We start from the raw sequence: 8,757 nt of genomic DNA, 5'->3' as shown, positions 1-8,757 counted from the left end.
GTTGATTATTAACATTGTTTTAGCCCATATTTAAATTATCAATTTCTTTGTTCTCTAAATACTTAAGGTGAATATTTAAGTATAAGTTAATCGTCAATCATTTAAAATAAAAAATTAATCTTTTGTGTTAAAAATAATATTTAATTGCATTATATAGTGTCCTAGTGTCCTCTTACTTAAAATTTAAACTTTTGGACGGGATTAAATATCCAATATTTTTACCTCTTTTTCTTGAAATTATAATATGGTGGACTATGTGATAGTCAAGGTCCCACCATTGGGTTATGAAGTTACAGACGAACTGCAATGCCTATCGTATTGTTATCGATTCCGCGAAGTGAAGACCAAGCTACAATGTAAGAATCCTTAAAATATTTGTTCTCATTTTCCTAGACAATTTGATTGGATCATGTTATTTTAATCTTACTCAACCATTCCATCACTTATTTCGTCATCACCACACTTACGTTTCTTTATAATGAGGATTATATATTATCTAATCTTGTAAATAAAAAAAGTAACAATAAGTAAACTTACTAATAAGTATGGAATGTTATAAAAAAATCAAATTGTCAATATTGCAGTGGATGTATCCAACAATGCTTAAACTTGATCATCAAGATGTGAACACAAATATTGATCATCTACACTTGATATCTTTGACAGCAAATTCGAGATATGTAGACATGCTTGCTTTAGTTTTCAATGTTATAGTACATTTATCCTTTGATTTTCTTCTCTTTTATGAGCCATATAACAATATGGTATTCCTTAATAAATGTTCAACTATTTTCTTTCTCGCTAAAAGGCTTAGTTCATACGGAAGGAAATTGAGTCCCTATTTGGTGGCAATTAAAATAAGATTTTGTTATTTTTATTGATGTTCGTTGCCACTTTTGTTGTCACAATTGTCGAGTCCTTAAGTATCGAGTATAAGGCTGAGCTATGTTTATTTTGTTGTCAAGCCCTATGTATTTTGTAATGATTATAGCGAGCAATCCTTTGCATTTTTTCTGATGTATAGCCTGCACCAGCATATCTTTATGTAATGATGTAATGTGTGTCCTTAAATAAGGATGTAGTAGGTAGTTGGTAGAAAGATGTGCTAGAACATCTTTTTTATATCTCTTGTAAATCAGTTTCTTACTAATGGTTGAAAAACCTATTCACTTCAGAAAATTATCATCCTTCTCCTCTTCATTTTGAATTCTGATTGACAGTGGTATCAGAGCTTGAATGATCTTTGAAGGAGGGATCTGTGAGACCAAAAAAGAGAGAAAACAAGGAACCTACACTAAAAACCTTCACCATATTAGTCGAGACATAGGATCAAAATCCAATGGCTTCAGCTGGATTCTCAGCACCTTTACCTTCTGCTTTCACAGGTGAGAATTACGACTTCTGAACAGCAAAGATGAAGGCTTATTTAAAGGCTTATGATCAGTGGGAAATCACAGAATCAAGTGTTGAACCACCAGCCTTAAGAGCAAATCCTACAATTGCTCAATTGAAGCAACATAGTGAGGAGGTTGCAAAAAAGTTTAAAGCCTTGTTTTACATCCAGTCAGCTGTGACTGATGCAATTTTTACCAGAATAATAACCTGTGAAATTGCAAAGGAGGCCTAGGACAGGTTGCAAGAGGAGTTCAGAGGCAATGCAAGAACAAGACAAATGCAAGTCTTGAACTTGAGAAGAAAATATAAGGGCCTGAAGATGAAGGATTCTGAATCTGTCAAAGATTATGCTGATAGGTTGATTAAGGTAGTGAACAAGATAAGGCTTTTGGGAGATGATTTACCTGATAGAAGGGTCATTGAAAAGGTGCTGATTAGCTTACCAGAAAAGTTTGAAGCTAAAATCTCAACTCTTGAAGACTCTAGATCTATCATCCATCACCTTATCTGAGCTGGTTAATGCCTTGCAAACCACTGAGCAAAGGAGGTTAATGAGGCAAGAAGATCAAGTAGAAGGTGCCTTGTTTGTTAAAGGAAAGCATAAGGCACAGACTAGCTTTAGGCCAAGGAAAAATCAGCAAGACAAGAGAAGATTCGAAGGCAGCAAGGGTGCTGATAAAAACTCTGCTAATCCTCCATGTCCACATTATCAAAAGATTGTACATTCTCCAAATTGGTGCTGGTTCAAACCAGGGGCGCAATACAAGTCATGTAAGGAGTTTGGACATGTTCAAAGGGTTTGTAGAAATAAGAAAGGGAAGCAGATTGAGCAGCAAGCTAAAATTGTTGAAAGTCAGCAACTAGATCAGCTGGAAGAGCATCTCTTTGCTGTTGCAAACTACAAAATGTCTAGCAATATTGGAGGCTGGTTACTGGATAGTGGATGCACCCATCACATAACTTCGGACCTCAGCATCTTTGTTGAATTGAGTGACAACTACAGATCAAGAGTTAAAGTTGGCAATGGAGATCAAGTGGAGGTGAAAGGAATTGGAGTAGTTTCTGTACAAACTCCAACAGGTACCAAGCTTATTTCTGATGTCCTTTATGTGCCTAATATAGATCAAAATCTAATTAGTGTAGGCCAGTTGATTGAGAAGAAATTCACACTGATTTTCAAAGGCAATGACTGTACTATATTAGATCTAAGTAATAATGAACTGATGTCTGTGGAGATGAAACAAAGAAGTTTTCCTTTAGAGTGGAAAAAGGTAACTTCACATGCATTCACAAGCTCAGTTGATGAGTCCACACTTTGGTATAGGAGGTTTGGACACATAAACTATACATCACTTAAGCACCTGCATAAGCTTGCTGAAAATATGCCTGATGTATGTGTTGATACCTGTGTGTGTGAGGTATGTCAACGTGGGAAGCAAACCAAACTTCCATTTTCAAAAGGTCAATCCAGAAGAGCTGCAACAAAACTTGAGTTAATCCACTCAGATGTATGTGGTCCTATGAGAACTCAGACATTGAATGGCAGCAGGTATTTTGTACTCTTCATTGATGATCTAACAAGGATAAGTTAGGTATACTTCCTGAGGTTGAAGTCTGAAGTTGCAGGGGTGTTTCAGAAGTACAAAACATAGGTGGAAAATGAGTACAATTCCAGAATTAAGACCATCAGAACAGACAATGGAATTGAATACAAGTGTAATTAGCTTGATAAATTCTGTGAGACAGCTGGAATTAAACATCAGTTGACCATTCCATACACACGCCAGCAAAATGGAGTGTGTGAAAGAAAGAATAAGACCGTGATGGAGATGGCAAGGTGTTTGATGATTGAGAAATCAATTCCAAAAGAGTTCTGGGCAGCAGCTGTGAGTACTGCCTCATATCTTCTTAATAGACTCCCCATAAAAGCTTTGAATATGAAAACACCATATGAGGCTTGGTATGGAATCAAGTCTGATGTTGCTCATCTAAGGGTGTTTGGTAGTATTTGTTACTCAACATTCCAGACCCTAAAAGAGATAAGCTAAGTCAAAAGGCTAAATCTGGCATCTTGATTGGGTATTGCAGCAATGCTAAAGGATATAAGGTTTTCAATCCTCGAACCAAGAAGATAATATCCAGCAGGGATATCAAGATAGATGAAGAATCCTCATAGAATAGGGAGTCAAACACATTAATTCGATCACATGATCAAGGAATAGTTCCACAAAGAGATGAGGCTGTAATCAATGAAGAAGAAGATCCTGATGAAAACCAACTTGAAGTATTGGAAGCTGATCCTTTGGAAGCTGATAGTGGATCAGATACTGAGAATCCAATACTAAAAACCAGGTCATTGGCTGATGTATATGCAAGGTGCAATTCAGTAATATTAGAGCCAACAAATGCTGCTGAAGCTGTAAATTCATCTGAATGGTTGGCAGCAATGGAGGAGGAACTTAAGATGATTGAAAAGAATGGAACTTGGAAGCTGGTAGATAGGCCAATGAACAAAAATGTTATTGGAGTCAAATGGGTGTTCAAGACCAAGATGAACTCAGATGGATCTATTAACAAGCTTAAGGCCAGACTTGTTGTGAAAGGGTATGCACAGCAATATGGTATTGATTACTCAAACAGGTTTGCACCAGTGGTAAGGTATGAAACTATAAGATTGTTGCTGGCTATAGCTGCTCAAAGAGGCTGGGAAATTCATCAGCTGGATGTTAAATCAGCTTTCCTACATGGCTGGTTAAATGAGGAGATTTATGTCGATCAACCTGATGGCTTTCAAGTAGCTAGAGAAGAGGACAAATGTATCAGCTGAAGAAGGCATTGTATGGGCTGAAGCAAGCTCCAAGAGCCTGGTACAGCCGAATTGATGAACACATGAGCAGCCTTGGGTTTGTGAGAAGTGTCAATGAACAGACCTTGTACATGAAGAAAATTGAAGAAGAGTCAATCATCATTTTCCTTATATGTTGATGATCTTCTAATAACCAGCAGCAATAAGGAACTGATAGACAGAACTAAGGCAGAAATGATGAAGTCATTTGAAATGACTGATTTAGGAAAGATGAAGTACTTCCTTGGAATGGAAATCTACTAGACACAAGAAGGCATTTTTGTGTGTCAAAGAAGATATGCCATTGAGATATTAAAGAAATTCAACATGGACAACTGTAAACCAGTAGTAACTCATTTGGTTCAAAATGTGAAAATGGTGAAAGACGATGGTAGTAAGAAGATTGATGGGAAGTTGTATAGGAGCTTGGTTGGTTGTTTATTATATTTGACAATCACAAGACCTGACCTCACTTATGCTACTAATTTGCTTTCGAGGTTCATGGAGGAACCAAGTGAATTGCATTTCTAGGCGGCCAAAAGAGTTTTGAGATATATCAAAGGAAGTGTTGATTTGGGAATCTGGTTTAAGAGGTCAAAATCCTAGAATTTAATTGGATACACAGACAGTGACTGGGCTGGATCTCTTGATGATATGAAGAGCACATCTGGATATGCATTTTATCTTGGAACAAACATTGTTTGCTGGAACTCAATGAAGCAGAAAACTATTGCTCAATCAACAGCAGAAGCAGAGTATGTAGCAGTAGTAGAAGCAACAAATCAGGCACATTGGCTGAGGAAAATGCTGGAGGATTTGGATGTTAAACAAACTGAGGCAACTATAATTTTTTGTGATAATCAATCAGCTATAGCTATGGTAAAAAATCCAGTGTTCCATGGAAGATCGAAACACATTAAAATCAAGTACCATGCAATTAGAGAAGCACAAGAAAATTGTGAGGTAAAGCTGGTACATTGCAAAGGTGAAGATCAATATGCCGACATTCTAACCAAGTCCTTGTCCAAGGGAAGATTTGAAACACTTAGAAAGAGTCTTGGTGTTTCCAACAAAAGTGTCAAGGAGGAGTATTGATGTTGTTGCCACTTTTGTTGTCACAATTGTCGAGTCCTTAAGTATCAAGTATAAGGCTAAGCTATGTTTATTTTGTTGTCAAGCCCTATGTATTTTGTAATGATTATAGGGAGCAGTCCTTTACATTTTTTCTGATGTATAGCCTGCACCAGCATGTCTTTATGTAATAATGTAATGTGTCCTTAAATAAGGATGTAGCAGGTAGTTGGTAGAAAGATGTGCTAGAACATCTTTTTTATATCTCTTGTAAATCAGTTTCTTACTAATGGTTGAAAGACCTATTCACTTCAGAATATTATCATCCTTCTCCTCTTCATTTCGAATTCTGATTAACAATTTTTGATAAAAGATGATGAAACATGTGGTTGAAAAATTGTAAATTCTATATATAGTTAAAAACAATTATTGACTTTGAGTTAGATTATACAGGCTAAACAATATGTGCGAGTTTCTTTCAGTAATTATTTTGATATTTGGTTAGTTTGTGTTACAAGATAAGTAACTAAGTATGAGAGATTACTTGTTCTAATTGTTTTGATAATGATATAGATATTTCACAGTGAAAATTATTAAATCTCTGTTTGGTAGTGATTAAAATCAAATTTTTAGTTGATTTTGATAAAAATTGGTAAAATATTTGATTAAAAATTTATAGGACCCATGAAATATATAATTAAAATTCATTATTAACTTCAATTTAAATTAAAATCTAGATTTTAATCCCTTTCGAATAAGGCATATATATATGAATTGGTGAATCATTAAATTCATGGGACCTACCATTAACATATTCACCAACCTATTGATATGTCATATTATCGATACTTAATATAATCTAAACACCTATGCCCATTAGATAGTTTCATTGTATATGTAGTGACCCTGGTCTATGTTCTACGTTTCAGTTTGGTTTCTTCAGTCAAAATATTATATGGTTACTTGACCACAGCTTGAAGTCAAGAATACTATGTGATGGGACTGGGACCATGACTTAAATTAAATTAAAATTTCTTGATTAATAACACAAAATATTTTTTTGAAGCTTGAAGCAGTTCTTTCAAATTTTTTTTTTAATACCTTTTTTAACCCATGCATTCTCACAATAAAATATTATTTACTTAAATTCAACGTTTTTTTTTTAATTTTTAAGCATACATTCTCCAAAAATTTACTATTCAAACACCCATTCTTTTAAAAAAATTCTGTCAAACAGGAACTAAATCATATTGTCCTAAATAGGTGATGATAGAAAATATGAGGTGCAACCAGTTCATCCCTGCCTACAAAGCCAATCAGCATAAAAAAAAATGTAGCAACACTGTCGACCACTTCATTTCCTTCAAGGAAGGTTAAATGACAAGACCCATAATTTACATGGAAAGCAAAGATGAAATATCAGAATATATTCCAGCTATGGGATTGATAGAAATTATAGGGTAGAATTAGTTTTTGTAATACTTGATCAATAAGATTTTTCCACGCTTTTGATTTACATGATCGTACAACCTTTATACACATCATACAAAATCTATTTTAAACAACTAGACTAATTCTGTGACTACAATTTCCTAACATTTACATTCTATGATTATCCTTGATTTAAGCCTAAGAATAATCATTTTCGTTTTTGGTTTGATTTGAGGGATTATCCTTAATACAATCTCACAAGATGGAGTGGCTATCGGCTAGACCAACTTGTTCCAAAGAACTTCCGTACGTCGTCTCGACAACGGTTTGTTTAGAAGATCGCCAATGGATCTCAGGTGTTGACATGTCAAACATGGATTATACTTCGCTGAACAATATTTGAACAAAGTGTAAGTCAATCTACATGTACTTCATCAATGAGTGTAGCACCAGATTAAAGCTTAAATGCGTTGTACAAAGATTATCACATAACAATGCTGGCAAATTCTTGAGTGGAAATCCTAACTCATTGAACAACACAAGCAACCACAATATGTCAGAGGCAGCATTGGTAAAGGCCATATATTCGATCTCAGTAGATAAGCAGGTGACCAACCGCAATCTTTTGGAGCTCCAAGAGATGGGATTGGAGCTAAGAAAACTGATATATAAGCTACGATAGATGTATGGTCATCAAGATTGCTCATCCAATTAGCATTTGAGTATGTGGTGAGAACAGAGTTTACATTCTTGAGGAACTGAATGCCATGGAAGATTGTTTGCTTCAGGTAGTGAAAGAGTCGCTTTGTGGTGGCCTAGTGGGCGATATTTGGCTTATGTATAAACAACGACATTTTGTTGTTGACAAAGAAGATATCGGGCTGTGTGAGAGAGAGGTATTAAAGAGCCCCGATCACACGATGAAATTATGTGCTCTTAACAATTGAGGTACCATTAATTAATTTCAGAGAAATTCCGGTGGACAATGGAGTATAGACATCTTTGACACCAAGCATATTGGTATTAGATGGTAGATTATAGATGTATTTGTACTGAGACAAGAATAAGCTTGCTGTGGTGTAGATGACCTCCACACCTAAAAAATGGAGGTCTCCTATGTCTTTGAGAAAAAATTGTGTACCAAGACCATAAATAGGTGAAGTGACAAACTTAGGGTCACCAATTGCGATAACAAGGTCATCCACGTAACAATTAATCTAGTTGTACAAAAACAAGTTGACGAAAATGGTTGACAAAACAAGTGTTGGCAAAACTTGGCCTTTGATTTGAAATGATTTTAAAAAGAGTTTTTTAAATGATTGGTGTAAATGTCGTTTTGTAAACCAACTTTGTCAACTAATTTTGTACAAGTAGCATGACTCTCCACGTAAACCACAAAATATCATATAATGGAACTATTTCAATAGATAAACAAGGATGAATCAGTTTTAAATTTTGAAAACCAAGCTTAATCAAGGCACATTTTAGAGTCGAGTACCACACTCGAGAAGCCTGTTTGTGATCATAAATGGCATTGCTCAATCTACAAATGTGATCGGGGTTGGACGTATCCTTAAATCCTGGAGGCTGAACCATATACACATTCCCAGTCAACTCACCTTGCAAAAATGTATTATTCACATCAAGATATCTTAATAACCACCCTTATATCATAGCAATTGTCAAAATAGTTCTGATAGTAGCTAGTTTCACAAGTCGAGAATTAAATTGATCACTAGACCTATCCACCTTTCTCTTATCCTGAAACATCTATTGGATTACATTCTTTAGAAAATGGAACGAACTCTAATATAAAATTCCTCATGATGGAAGTGAGCTCATCCGACATAGCAAAGCTCCATTGGGGGGATCACAACATGGTTGACTTACACAATTGGTGCCTTGGTGGGTTGGAAAGGATGTTTTGTGATTGAACTAAATTGTTTGGGTTTATATATATGGTTTTGGGATCGAGTAACTATTACGTGAGTTCTTCATGGTGGGGCAGGGATAGC

This window comes from Olea europaea, unplaced genomic scaffold (genome assembly GCF_002742605.1).
Source record: "Olea europaea var. sylvestris unplaced genomic scaffold, O_europaea_v1 scaffold662, whole genome shotgun sequence".
Lineage (NCBI taxonomy): Eukaryota > Viridiplantae > Streptophyta > Magnoliopsida > Lamiales > Oleaceae > Olea > Olea europaea.
The sequence above is the reverse complement of the archived record's forward strand: the minus strand, read 5'-3'. Positions refer to the sequence as shown.